Source organism: Myotis nattereri, assembly GCF_964212035.1.
Source record: "Myotis nattereri genome assembly, chromosome: 2".
Lineage (NCBI taxonomy): Eukaryota > Metazoa > Chordata > Mammalia > Chiroptera > Vespertilionidae > Myotis > Myotis nattereri.
In genome coordinates this window covers 192,138,893-192,152,998 of record NC_138076.1, presented here as the reverse complement: position 1 = coordinate 192,152,998, position 14,106 = coordinate 192,138,893, and the positions used below count along the sequence as shown (strand labels likewise).

General features: G+C 43.2%; 1 pseudogene across 1 annotated transcript; it reads right to left on the bottom strand.

The window, feature by feature from the left end:
- Positions 1-12,918: 12,918 nt before the first annotated feature.
- On the bottom strand, positions 12,919-13,858 carry LOC308514090 (large ribosomal subunit protein uL15-like; annotated as a pseudogene). The gene has a single exon. The product of its transcript is annotated as a large ribosomal subunit protein uL15-like (transcript).
- Positions 13,859-14,106: the final 248 nt, after the last annotated feature.

The window sequence follows — 14,106 nt, the reverse complement described above, 5'->3', positions numbered from 1 at the left end:
TATAGGAGCCTGCCAGAAATGACAGGTATGTGTGTATCTCTGCCTGTGATATCAATGTGTGTTCATTAACTAATTGGAATGCCGAAAGCACATAAACTGAGACTGATTTATATAAGAAATTTATATAATATTAAACCTATGATTATTAGAAAATATGAAAAAAATTAATATTTATCAATAGATTGAATAGGCTGGGTCCTATTCACCTAGCCAATCTAGCTCAAAATGTTCAACATAAACATACAGTTGTTAGCCAAAATTGGTACCATCCCAAATGACTGAAAGACCTTTAAAATTATCAATTTAAAACACCAAAATTCTACATTTTGAAATTCTGAAAATATAAATATCTTGACTTCAAAAAACAATATCCACTGTTCAACTCTGCATGTAAATTGTTAGAAGGTTCACTCGTTCCATTCAATTATAACATAACTCGATCAAAGTGTTTCCCAAAGTGTATCCCATACACCATCTGCAAAAGAATTATTTGAGAATTAACCTTGCAGATTGGTTAACATTTCAGATTCTAGCGCCCCAGGCAAGATATGCTGAATAAAAATCTCAGGTTGGAGCCAAACGCCTTCATTTTTAATCCCAAATGACTGCATGTACATTAAAATTCTAGAAATAATCTTCCTGTGTATGAGGCTGCCTGAGAGGTCTATGTTAAAATAAAAATTTTTTAAGGCAGTCATTAGGAAATATCTATAAAGAATTTAATTTATTAATGAATACAAATATTAAAAAGGAATTATTAAATAATAAGTATTTAAAATGTACCTTGCTCCTTGCATTAAACCATGTGAAAAGATGATATATAAAAAACAGATAGTATGGAAAACAAATTGCATATGTAACTCTGTTCTTTTACATTTTTAATTTACAAAATTTTCTAGACTTCACTATTCACATTTTCTCCAATTTCCTAAGGAAAGGGGGTATTTTCCATTACAGAATCCTTCAAGATGGAATAGATACCATGCAAATCATTAAGTCCACATTAAATGTGAATGCTGAACTAGTTTTCACATTCCCTTCAGAGATGATGTTGTTTTAATGCAATCGAGATTGCTTTTTTAACCAATCCCATACTCATGCCTAGTCATTTGTAATTGATAAAATAACATATTCCTAAAATTCTTGTTTCTTAGATTTTTTTTCCTTTATAAGGAGGACTAATAAGATACTCAGGTACAAAAACTGAGGGATTAGTAGTAAATGTTACCTGTATCTGTGGATGTAGTGATGCAGATGGAGAAAGCTGATCCAAAAATGAGGAGGAAGATGTTAGCGTTTCCAACTGTGGATCCTTGAGTGCATGAGGGCTGTAAGCTAGAAGGCAGAAGTGAATCATCTCTGAATAATACTCCAGCTCAAAATTTTCTGCCCCTCCTCTTGACCAAAGTGACGAAAGGAAATTGTACAATGAAAGCTGGTGTTGACGCGAAGGAAAGATGGTCACGAGCTACATGTTCCTTCATCTCAACTAACCAACTACTTATTATCTGCAAGACTGCATTTAAAAAGCAACATTCGAGGACTAAAAAGGTAAAGGTACACAGCATTCAAAAAAACAAATACCAATATTTTTAACAAAAACTAGCCTACTTAAAAGATACTACTAGTAAAAATAAATTATTAAAATGTAAATGTATAAATATGTCTATATACATATATGTAAGAAGTATCATGACTTAAATAGCCCATCAGTCAGAAACTTTCTTCATAATTTCACTATAAAATATTTGGTGTACTTCTACCATTTTATCCATACACTATCAAAACATGGTTTTTTTAATATCTTTTTTATTTCAGAGAGGAAGAGAGAGGGAAACATGAATGATGACAGAGAATCATTGATCAGTTGCCTCTTGCGCGTGCACACACACACACACACACACACACACACACGGAGATTGAGCCTACAAACTGGGCATGTGCCCTAATGGGGAACCAAACCATGACCTCCTGGTTAATAGGTCGACATTCAATCACTGAGCCATGCTAGCTGGATTCAAAATGTATGCTTTATTCATTTACTATCAGTGTTGATGTCACTTTACACAATGTTTTTGATCTATTATTATCTAATACACTAGAGACCCTGTGCATGGCGGGGGGCGGGGGGGGGCGGTCCCTCAGGCTGGCCTGCACCCTCTCCAATCAGGGATCCCTTGGGGGATGTCCAACTGCTGGTTTAGGGCCTAAACCAGGGGTGGGCAAACTTTTTGACTCGAGGGCCACAATGGGTTCTTAAACTGGACCGGAGGGCCAGAACAAAAGCATGGATGGAGTGTTTGTGTGAACTAATATAAATTCAAAGTAAACATCATTACATAAAAGGGTACGGTCTTTTTTCAATAGTTTTATTCATTTCAAACAGGCCGGATCCGGCCCGCGGGCCGTAGTTTGCCCACGGCTGGCCTAAACCGTCAGTTGGACATTCCTCTTGCAATCTGCTGGCTCCTAACCGCTCACCTGCCTGATCGCCCCTAACTGCTCTCCCCTGCCATCCTGATCACTCCTAAATGCTCTACCCTGCAGGCCTGATCACAACTCACCACCTCTGCCTCAGCCCCTGCCACCATGGCATTGTCCTGAAGGATGTCAGAAGGATGTCTGGAAGATGTACGGTCTAATTAGCATATTGCCCTTTTATTAGTATAGATGTTTTCTCATTTTAAAAAATATGCCTAAAATATAGGGTATCCCCAAAAATGTATACAAATACTTTGAATAATTATAAAGGTAGTGCTTATTAAAATACATTTCATTTTCAAAACTGAGCTATCAACTGTTAAAATGTACATACATTTTTGGGGATACCCTGTATGGCCCATCTGTCAGAAACTTTCTCTTATTACTATTTGGAAAATATGTGTCATTTTAAAAGCTGTATAATTATTACCCACATGGACTATATCGTAAGTTATTTAGGCAACTTTCCACTGTGGGACATTTAGGTTGTTCCCATTTTTTTGCTAGTATATTAAAATATTTGGCTTGTACCTTTGAATATTTTCTTAGGAAAATTTTTAAACATGAAATTAGGGGGTCAAAGTGCATATACATTAAAGAATTTGACACATATTACCACATGCTCTCCAGAAAAGTTGTTCCATTTATACACTACAAGCTGTGTGTGAAAATGTTCATATTTGATCATTTAAGAAGAGATGCTGATGAGTTATTTCTATACTTGAGTTTTGTCCATGAACCTTACTTCATAGATATCGACAACCTACCAGCTAAAAGAAATACATTTCTCCGTTTCTATGAGCCAGATATTCGCTTTCATTTCATACAGACCTTGTCAATCTTCTGGCATACAGTTCTATGAAACAAATTTAAGTTGCTTCTCAAATCAGCTGATAGTAGTTAATATGAAGTGTGGGGAAGAGGAGTGAGGTGGAGAACAAAAACGGGAAATTAATAATGCAGAAACACACCCACCCCTATTTCAGCAGGCTCTGACCCAATGCCTTGCTTCTTCTTTTCTTTCCTTACCAACCTCTAGCCACCAGCAAACATCATGCTTGAGATGACCTCCCTGCTCTTGGTTGCTCATGCCTCTCACCTCCCCTCCAAACTAATTACAAACACCATCTATTGAATGTACGGACCCAGTTTAGGTTATGCTGCCCAGGGTTGACCCTCAACTTCGTCCTCCAATGCAATCCTTAATCTCTGAATCACTACCAAGGCCTGCCACTGTCATCATGTGCAGCAGGCAGCTGAAATACCTCCCAGACATGAATTTCTTTCCATAATGTAAGCAAAATTTTATGGGCAGAGCCTGGACATTACAGGAATACTTGCTGCTGGGCATTTTCTTCTCCCTTTACCCTAATCTTGGCTTTGTCAATCTCAAAACAGAGAAAGAAGATCCCTGGCCCTCTATCCTAATGCCATAAATACTAACAAATAAGAGGAAAAAGGAAGGAAGGGAGGGAGGGAGGAAGGGAGGGAGGAAAGGAGGGAGGGAGGGAGGGAATTTCTGCTGAGGAGAGATAGGGAGTTACTGATTACAGAGAGGAAGGGAGAGGGAGAGAAAGATAGAAACATCAATGATGAGAGAGAATCATTGATCGGCTGCCTCCTGCATGCCCCACACCGGGGATCAAGCCCGCAATCCAGGCATGTACCCTTGACAGGAATTGGCTAGGGCCAAACCACCTAGGGCTGACAGCTATTTCTTATTGCACCCATTTTACAAATGAAGAAACGAATCATAAGAGGCTAACTGACTTGCCAAAGAACAGGTTATTGCTAGTTCTTGACCCATGTTCCATCAGGCCTGACTGACTAGAATACAGACTATGAATTTAGCAGGGCTATAGATGTTACAGACTATGGATTTTTTTAACAAATATTTTGCCACAAAGCATGAATTCTGGAAACAGAAATATCTGGCTTAAAATGCCAGTCCTAGCTTCTATGTGTGACTTGCGACACATCACTTACTTCTCTAAACCTTCAAATTCACCAGTGAAGCAGTGATATGTGCCTTCCAAGGATACTGTGAGGATAAAATGAGATAGATCATATAAAGAGCCTAAGCAGACCTGGAAAATATATAGCAGGCTCTCATTAAGTGTGAAATGTTAGCATTTGAAATCCAAGATTCAAATCCTGCCTAGCTATAAAATTTTCAACAAGTCACTCCAAATCTCAGTTTTCTCATCCTATTTAATAATAGGCAAACATGGTAATTAACCGTACCTCGGACATGCTTTCCATTGGCTAATCAGGGTGATATGCAAATTAACTGCCAACCAAGATGGCGGCCGGCAGCCAGGCAGCTGAAGCGAACAGGGGGCTTGCTTGCTCCAGTGAAAGAGGAAGCCAAGGTTCCCCGCCTGCCACTGCCGGCCTCTGAGCTGCAACTCTAAGCAACTATGTTGCAATTATAGAAGTTAAATAAAACCCATGCTTTCAGCCAGCCGGCTGAGCCGGAGTTGCAACAGAGTTTCAATTATAGAACCCAAACAAAGCCCAGATTCCTGCTTTCAGCAGCCGAGGTCTCAGAGCTGGAGCCGAGCCTCAGAGCTAAAGCTGGCTCTCAGCTCCAGTGACAGCCATAGAAGGTAAATAAATCCCAGAATTTAAAAAAAAAAAGAAAAAGAAAAAAAGGAGAGGTTGGGAGCTTCAGTCACCCGCCAGCCTGAAAACGGCCTTCAGCCCCTCATTCAGGCTGGCCAGGCACCCCAGTGGGGACCCCCACCCTGATCCAGGACACCCTTCAGGGCAAACCAGCTGGCCCCCACCCATGCACCAGGCCTCTATCCTATATAGTATAAGGGTAATATGCCTCCCAGAACTGGGATCAGCGGGGCCACGAGGCCTCCCGAACCCGGGATCAGCAGAGCAGCGAGGCCTCCTGGCCCCTGGAGCAGTATGACAGGGGGCAGCGCCCAAAACCCCTGATTTCCCTGCGGCTCTGTGTGTGACAGGGGGTGGGGCCACAACCTCCCTATCCGCCCTGCTCTGTTCTTGACAGGGGAAGGCACCCCAACCCCCTGATCGACCCTGCTCTGTGCCTAATAGTGGGGAGCTCCCCAACCCCTGATCGGCCCTGCTCTGTGTGTGACAGGGTGCGGCGCCCCAACCCCCCAATCGGCCCTACCCTGAGCGTGACTGGGGGTGGCATCGCAACCTCCCAATCCGCCCTGCTCTGTGCATGACAGGGGGCGGCGCCCCAACTCCCCAATCGGCTCTGCTCTGAGCCTGACCAGGGGCTGCACCTAGGGATTGGGCCTGTCCTCTGCCACCTGGGAGTGGGCCTAAGCCAGCAGGTCGTTATCTCCCGAGGGGTCCCAGACTGTGAGAGGGCACAAGGGGGGCTGAGGCACACCCCCCCCCCGGCAGTGCACAAATTTTTGTGCACCGGGTCTCTAGTCTATATATATAAAAGGTGTCCTTCCTACATTCGACCAGTTGCTATGATGTGCACTGACCACCAGGGGGCAGACTCTCAATGCAGGAGCTGCTGAGCTGCAGTGATTTGGCAGAGGAGGTTCTTGGTTGACGCACCCCAAAACCAAAGAGAAGGGAGCCCAATTCCTTGCAGGGCCATGCGATTCCACCTTCAGCCATGGGTTATGTTGTTGCTGGGGCACTGTCAGCCCCGAATCTGGTTTACTGCACACTTGCATTTGCGTTCCACACCCTGTACGACAGCAACTTTGTAGAGGGCCCTCTCACACTCTGGGACCCGTTGGGGGATGCCGGAGAGCCGGTTTTGGCCTGATCCTCACAGGCCAGTCCAAGAAACCCCACCTGCTGAGGGAACCCTGCTCACTCCACAGATGCAGGGGAGGGACTGCAAGAGGTTAACTCCAGGGTGTGTCCAGCCTGTCTCACCCAGTCCCGCCCTGCCAGCCACCTTCCAATTAATTTCCTTTCAATGTGCACAGATCCATGAACTGGGTCACTATCATCCTATATAATAAAAGCCTAATATGCAAATTGTCCCCTTCGGACAGTCGTTCCACCGGGAATTCAACCAGGTGTTTGACCGCTCGCTATGACATGCGCTGACCACCAGGGGGCAGCTCAGAACATGGTGGGTGTCGTCAATACAGTGCTGGCAGTGGGTGTCAATGGAGATGCTACTGGCCCCGATGGGCCCTGATGAGAGCAGGACCGCGGTGAGATAGTGGAGCAGTGAGCAGGAGGAGCCAGTCCAAGGTGGGTGCAAGTAGGGGCCCAATCACCCCACCGATCGCCCTGCAGATGGTGACCAGTGGTGGCAGTGGGGGTGGGGCCACGGCCCGGCTCCCAGGCCCAGCCCCAATCAGTCGCCCTGCAGTGGGATAGTGGAGCAGGTGAGGGGGTGGCGCCAGGCCAAGGTGGGGTGCCAGGCGGGGCTGCAGGGTTGCGAGTCTGGGAGTGCAAGCTGGGGCTGCGAGGCTAGGGTCGCAAGCTGGGGCCCGATCTCCTCAGGCAACCCCAAGGGACCCCACCCATGCACAAATTCATCCACTGGCCCTCTAGTATGTTTCATAAGAGTAGTACTCACTTCACAGACTTGGGGAAATTCAATGAGATTAGCATTACATATAAGATTTCTTAGACCTTAATATAAGTAAACTAGTGGCCCGGTGCATGAAATTTTGTGCACATTAAAAGGGAATGGGGCTCCCTCCTCCCTCCTGTCAGGGTCTGGGTGCAGGGGAATGGGATTCCTGGTTGGCAGCCTGCTGACAGCAAGCTGACCAACAGCCGATTCTGTGAGGAATGAGGCTCCTTCCTGTCAGGGTCCAGTTTGAAGGCTGTCCATGCCCCTGATCGCTCAAGACCCAGAGTTCCACCACACCCCAGCCAGGGCCCAGAGCTCCCTCCCGCCACCACGCCGAGATCCATCAAGTTTATCCTAACTACCCCCCTGCCGGCCTGGTCGCCCCCACGCAGCCTGCTGTTTGGTCATCTGTCCAGTCATTTAGGTCATGACGACCCCTGGCTTTTTATATATTAGGATGCTCTTCTTTTCTATCTCTCCCAAGGCAGGACTACAATCCAGAAATCCTGACACTGAGCTAGGTTCTCTACCCTAATGTGGCAGGTTTAGGGTGCAGGCGCTTGAAATAAAGAGTGTGTGTTGGGAAGAGGGGTTTGGAGAGGACACATTAATATGATTTAGGATCTGGGAAACATGTAGCAGCATACTGCTTATCTCCCCCCAAAAAAATTCTATGACCTCAGACCTGGTTATTTATATATTACTGCCCTTGGAAACATTGATGTTGTTGAGTCTTTCCTTTGTTTTTCTTTTGTTTGTTCTTTTATTGATTTTTAGACAGAGGGAAATGGAGAGGAAGAGAGAGATAGAAACATCTATGTGAGAGTGCCTCCTGCAGGCCCCCTACAGTCACCCTTCCCAGCCAACTCAGCCACACTGGCCAGGATGAGCCTTCTTCTATTTTAATTTACATCCTTAGAGCTGCTGAGAGAAGGGGTAGGTCTCATGGTGGAGACCACACAGGTGCAGGGAACACTTTTTCCCCTCCAAAACTATAAGAGAAAGTTTACTTAGGAAGTCACAGAGGTAGAAGAAGTGAGCCATAGAAGACATGAACTAAGGGTAAAAGTTACAGAGGTAAAAGAAGGGCCCTTGGAGCTTCGGAGAGAGAGGCAAGGAAAGCGTGCCAGGGGAAGGGGACGGGGAAGTGCACAGTGTGCTCCCCAGAACCATGGGTGTGGAACACATTTTTACACGTACATGGTTGTCTGGCCCCTCCATATAAACCCGTAGGGGGGGTACCACATCATCATGTTCATTATTGTCACTGCAGCACATAGAAGAGATATGATGCCTACACATGCACTTGATAAGCAGGGTGGTTCAAGTGAAGAGAAACTGACTACAAAATCTAGATTGTTCATAGTTTTAGAGAGATATAGAATGAGATTAATAATCAAAAACCCAAACTGTGTAGCATCTACCTCCAAGCTCTAGTTGTTTGTTGTTTTGGGTTGATTTGTTTGTTCATTTGTTTGTTTTCCTAAACTCTGATTCTGAAAAAACCAAAACAAAAACAAACAGATTTCTTCCTAAATGAGAAGATAACCAGCATCAGAAGAAAATAGTAGTAACTTCAGTCCGAACTGAAACTCCTAGTATGGCCCTTTCATTAAATGCACAAAATTGGAAGCACCAAACTTCATCACAACCACTGTTAGCACAAAACTTCACCACAATCACTTGTTAATAAAACAGAAAGATGAATAATTTTAATAATATTTTATTTTATACTTTTTAATTGATTTCAGAGAAGAAGGGAGAAGGAGAGAGAGAAAGAGAACTATGATGAGAGAGACCCATTGATTAGCTGCCTCTTGCATGTCCCCTACTGGGGATTGAGCCCACAACCCCAGACACATGCCCTGACCAGAATTGAACCATGACCTCCTGGTTCATAGATCAATGCTCAAGCACTGAGCCATGCTAGCTGGGCAAGAATATTTTAAATGCTTATACTTTGTCTTCCAAATTCACTTTTGTGCAAAATACACTTATGCAAACATAATATGAATATATAAAGCATTTATTTATTTATTTAATGGCTGCTTTGCTGTAAAGATTCTTCTTCACTTAGGAAACCACATGTTTTACACATTTGTTCCTGATGATGTTAACTTCAAACGCACATAGCGTATAGTGGTATCTTCAAGCTTTCTGATCACACCTTCAAACCTCAGCGGCTTATCATTTCACAGCATCATGCTATTCTTCCTGTCCTAGGCTGAAGTAAATAATGTCTAGAGTAAACACCAGCTCCTCAGGAAAGGTGGTCTACATCATTCTATTGGGAGCAGTAACCTCACCTGGCCAGGTTCTCACCTCCGTGGTGAGACCTTTATGTCACTGAGCGTTGTTAAATTTTCTGGCTCTAATCATTATGCCACTGAGCAATGCTAATACCTAACCTTTATGCCACTGAGCAATACTATATTTCCTGGCTCTAAAACCTCAAAAGACCTCTTGTTTGAGGTTTCCTGTGCCCATAATTAGCTACTTCCTTTGCCCTTCCTGTCTTTGAGGGGATTAAACAAACAAACAAAAAAAACCCTCATAGATACAGACAACAAATATGGTGATTACCAGAGGAAAGGGTTGGGGGAGGTAGAGGTAAAGAGGGGATGAATAATGGAGACTTGATTTGGGTGGTGAACACACAATATACATAAGATGTATTATAGAATTGTGCACCTGAAACCTATATCATTTTATTAATCAATGTCAGCTTTAATTAATCCAATAAATAAAAATTAAAAATAATAAATAAATAAATAAATAAATAAATAAATAAATAAATAAATAAATGCTATTTTACTACTGGAGAGTAAAAATCCTCTAAATTGTCCTACCTGGCCTTAGCAGTCAAACAGTAACCATCTTTCCTACAATTTCTAAGTAGCTAAATGAGAGTGAAACCTCAAGAAACAAGTATGAAAACATAATGGCCAGCCCTACCCAGTTTGGCTCAGTGGACAGAGCATTGGCTTGAGAACTGAAGGGTCCCAGCTTCAATTCCCATTAAGAACATGTACCTCAGTTGCAGGCTCGATCCCTGGTCAGGGTATCGGGAGGCAACCAATCGATGTACCTCTCTCACATCGATGTTTCTCTCTCTTTTCTCCCCCTCCCTTCCACTCTCTCTAAAAATGAAAAAATATCCTTGAGTGGGAGTTAACAAAAAATAATAATAACAATGGCCAAAGGGATTCTCAGATGACTATTTGGGTTTTGTGAATAGAATAGAGTCTATTCACAGGTTAAAAGAGAAAATAGTTCTGTGAAGCAGTCCAATAATTAAGAATTTTGATTCTCAATATTCTTGCCAAAGTATCACATAGTTCAGTCACTAACATCACCCTGAAAGCACTCATTTACCTTTCCTGTTTATTTTTATTAATTTTTTTGGGGGGAGGGGGATGTTCTATTTCAGCTCATTACCATGCAATGCTAGAAAACAGATTATTAAAATAGTCAATAAACTTAAAATTTACTCAAAAACCTACATGTGTATAGCAGTTTTACTCACAATTGCCAAAATTTGGAAGCAACCATGCAACTAAAATGTCCTTTAATAGGTGGAGGGATAAAGTGTGGTAAATCCAAATAACAGAATATTATTTAGCACTAAAAAGAAATGAGCTATCAAGCCATAGGGCATGAGGAAACTTATATATGTACTAGAGGCCTGGTACATGCACCAGTGGGGTCACTCGGCCTGGCCTGCACCCTCTCACAATCTGGGAGCCCTCAGGGAATGTCGGATAGCTGATTTTGGTCCAATCCCCACAGGCCCAATCCAGACATGAGGGAGCCCGATCCTGTGCATGAGCATCTGTCCCCTGATGGTCAGTGCATGTGTTAGCAACTGGTCGACCGGTCATTCGGTTGTTTAGGCTTTTATATATATAAATTACTAAGTGAAAAGTCCATCTGAATATGCTACATACCATATAATTCCAATAACATCATGGGAAAGATAAAACTATGAAGACAGTAAAAAGATCAGTGGTTGCCAGGGGCTGACAGTAGGGAGAAATGAATAGGTGTTGCACAGAAGACTTTAGAGCAGTGAAAACACTGTATGATATTATAATGGAAGATACATGTCATTATACATTTGTCCAAACCCATAGAATATACACCAGAATGAACCTTAGTGTAATCTGTGGGTTTGGGGTGATCATTATGTGTCAGTGAAGGTTCACCAACTGTAACAAATGTACCAGTCTGGTGGGAGATGTTGATAAAGGGGAAGACTGTGTATGTGTGGAGAAGGGGTATATGGGAAATCTCTGTACCTTCCTCTCAACTTTGCTTTGAAGCTAAAACTGCTCTAAGTAAAAGTCTTTTTAAAAAATCATACGCCCCTGACCAGTTTGGCTCAGTGGATAGAGCATTGGCCTGAGGACTGAAGGGTCCCAGGTTCGATTCCAGTCAAGAGCATGTACCTTGGTTGCGGACGCATCCCCAGTAGGGGGTGTGCAGGAGGCAGCTGATCGATGTTTGTCTCTCATTGATGTTTCTAACTCTCTATCCCTCTCCCTTCCTCTCAGTAAAAAATCAATAAAAATATTTAAAAATAAATCATACGGATCAGAGGTTGAACTTATAGCATAATCTATGTTCACAGTCTCATACATTTCAAATCAAAATAAAGTAGTCTAATAGGTTATATAAAACCAGAGGCCAGGTGCATGAATTCATGCAATCGGAGGTGGGGGGTGCCTCAGCCTGGCCTGCACCCTCTTGCAGTCCCGGAACCCTCGGGGGATGTCCGACTGATGGCTTAGGCCCACTCCCCTGAGCAGTTAGACATCCATAGCACTGCCGCAGAGGCAGGAGAGGCTCCCGCCACCGCCACTGTGCTCGCTAGCCGTGAGCCCGGCTCAGGGCTTCTAGCTGAGCAGCGTTCCCCCTGTGGGAGTGCACTGACCACCAGGGGGCTACTCTTGAATTGAGCATCTGCCCCCTGGTGGTCAGTGTGCGTCATAGCAACCAGTCATTCCCCATTGGTCAATTTGCACATTAGCCTTTTATTATATAAGATAATCTCAGCTATCATTTATATTCATATTTAAAATGTCCATGTGAATGAACTTGAAATGTCTGGCTACACTCTTGGTTTTAAGAAGCAGAGGCACTGCCCTAACTGGTTTGGCTCAGTGGATAGAGCGTCGGCCTGCAGACTGAAGGGTCCCAGGTTCGATTCTGGTCAAGGCATGTACCTTGGTTGCAGGCACATCCCCAGTAGGGGGTGTTCAGGAGGCAGCTGATCGATGTTTCTCTCTCATCAATGTTTCTAACTCTCTATCCCTCTCCCTTCCTCTCTGTAAAAAAATCAATAAAATATATTAAAAAAAAAAAAGCAGAGACACAAAACCCAGAAACTCAAAATAAAAATATATAAACAAATAAAATAGAAGCATAGAGCCTGCCAGATCAAGGTTAAACTGTTCTACTCACACTATATATGAGAAATCAGTATCACAGTTAGGCCACATTCAAGACACAGCCTTATTCAGTGTGTTTGAATATACGTTATAAGTATGCACATATGCAAAATTCATGGTAATCGAAAGGTTTCCATAGCAATAGAAATTAAAATCTCCCATCTCAGATTGTTACAAAGAAAAATTATCTGAAGGCAGTAAGACAACCAGTTCAATTAACTTTTACAAAACACCTACTATGTGGGAAAGACTGTGCTAAATGCTGAGTAGTGACACTATATCCCATGAAGGGGCAAAAGGAGGAAGGGGTCGCTGTACCAATACTTGGAATAGATGTTTGCTTATTGCAAAGTACTCCTTTATTATGGGACATTGGGGTGGGGACAAGGTTCTCCTGACCCAAGTACTATAAAAATTGTTTCTCATAAAACTAATGTTGCACAAAATTCAATTTTTAATGATCATTGTCTACCAGCAGCTTACAATCAAGAGCCAGTTCAAACAGGTGTAAGAAAATCAGAGACAATATAAAACATTTATCCTAATGACAATCTTGGTTTGAATATCAGAATTTAGTAGGGAGTGGGGATAGAGTATAAATAAATCAGCACTATAGGGAAGTTAGAGAATGGGGACAAAGTGTTAATATGTTAAAGATTTTTTTAATTAAGAACTATTTCTCCCCAACCTTGCTTAGTCTTGCTTAGTCTTGAGTGGATCATCTTATTCAACTGGAGCCACAGAATAAAGATTATTTTGAGGAGCAACCAAAAATTGTGGGCCTACATGAGGCTCAAAGGGTGATTGTTTCTCCCTTTTTCTGACAGTTAAGTGTTAAGAGAATTATAAAATGATTTTATACTGCATATCCATCGAGGTCTACACCTTTTTTTTTTTTTTTTTCACTTGTGGACATTTTAATGAACTTCTCTCCATGTAGCTTCAAGCTGCCTGGACACAGGCCTCACCAACATCCTTAATCTTCTCCTCAGCTCTTCTGCTAAAGAATTTAGCCTTCACAATGACAGGCTGCTTTGGCAGCTTTCCCTTCTCCAGAACTTTGAAGTAGCCCAATCGCACTACATCAATGATAGGAGCAGCTCCAGTCTTGTTTTTGGCATTTACCGAGTTTGCTCACTGACCAAGGTCCATAGTTTATCTAGCTTGACAGTTGGGCAGAAACTCTAGTTCCTCTCTAAGTGGTAATGCTTCATACCAAGTTTCCCAAAGTAGCCTGGGTGATATTTGTCGAAGTTGATCCTGTGATGATGCAAGCCACCAGCATTACCTCGGCCCCCGGGGGCTTCCTGTGCTTGCCGGTGCAGCTCTGGCCATGGCTCACGTAGCTCTGAAGTTCCCAGGTCTTCCTCAGTCTGGATGGCATGTTGATAGCCGAGATGCCAGGGGGAGGCTCTTTCAAAGTCCCGAGGTCTACATCTTGAGCAGAAATGTTTATTTTCACATAAGGAACCTAAAGGTGATAAAGTGGTCTTACACAGTGGAGATCAGGTGACTTTCCATGGCAGCTGTGAGGATGGCCATGCATCTTCATGCAATGTAAAGGACCAGAGAGCACTCCATGGCAAGCAGGCTACCAGCCATGCTCTAGAGCTACTGTCCAAAGGGTAGCTT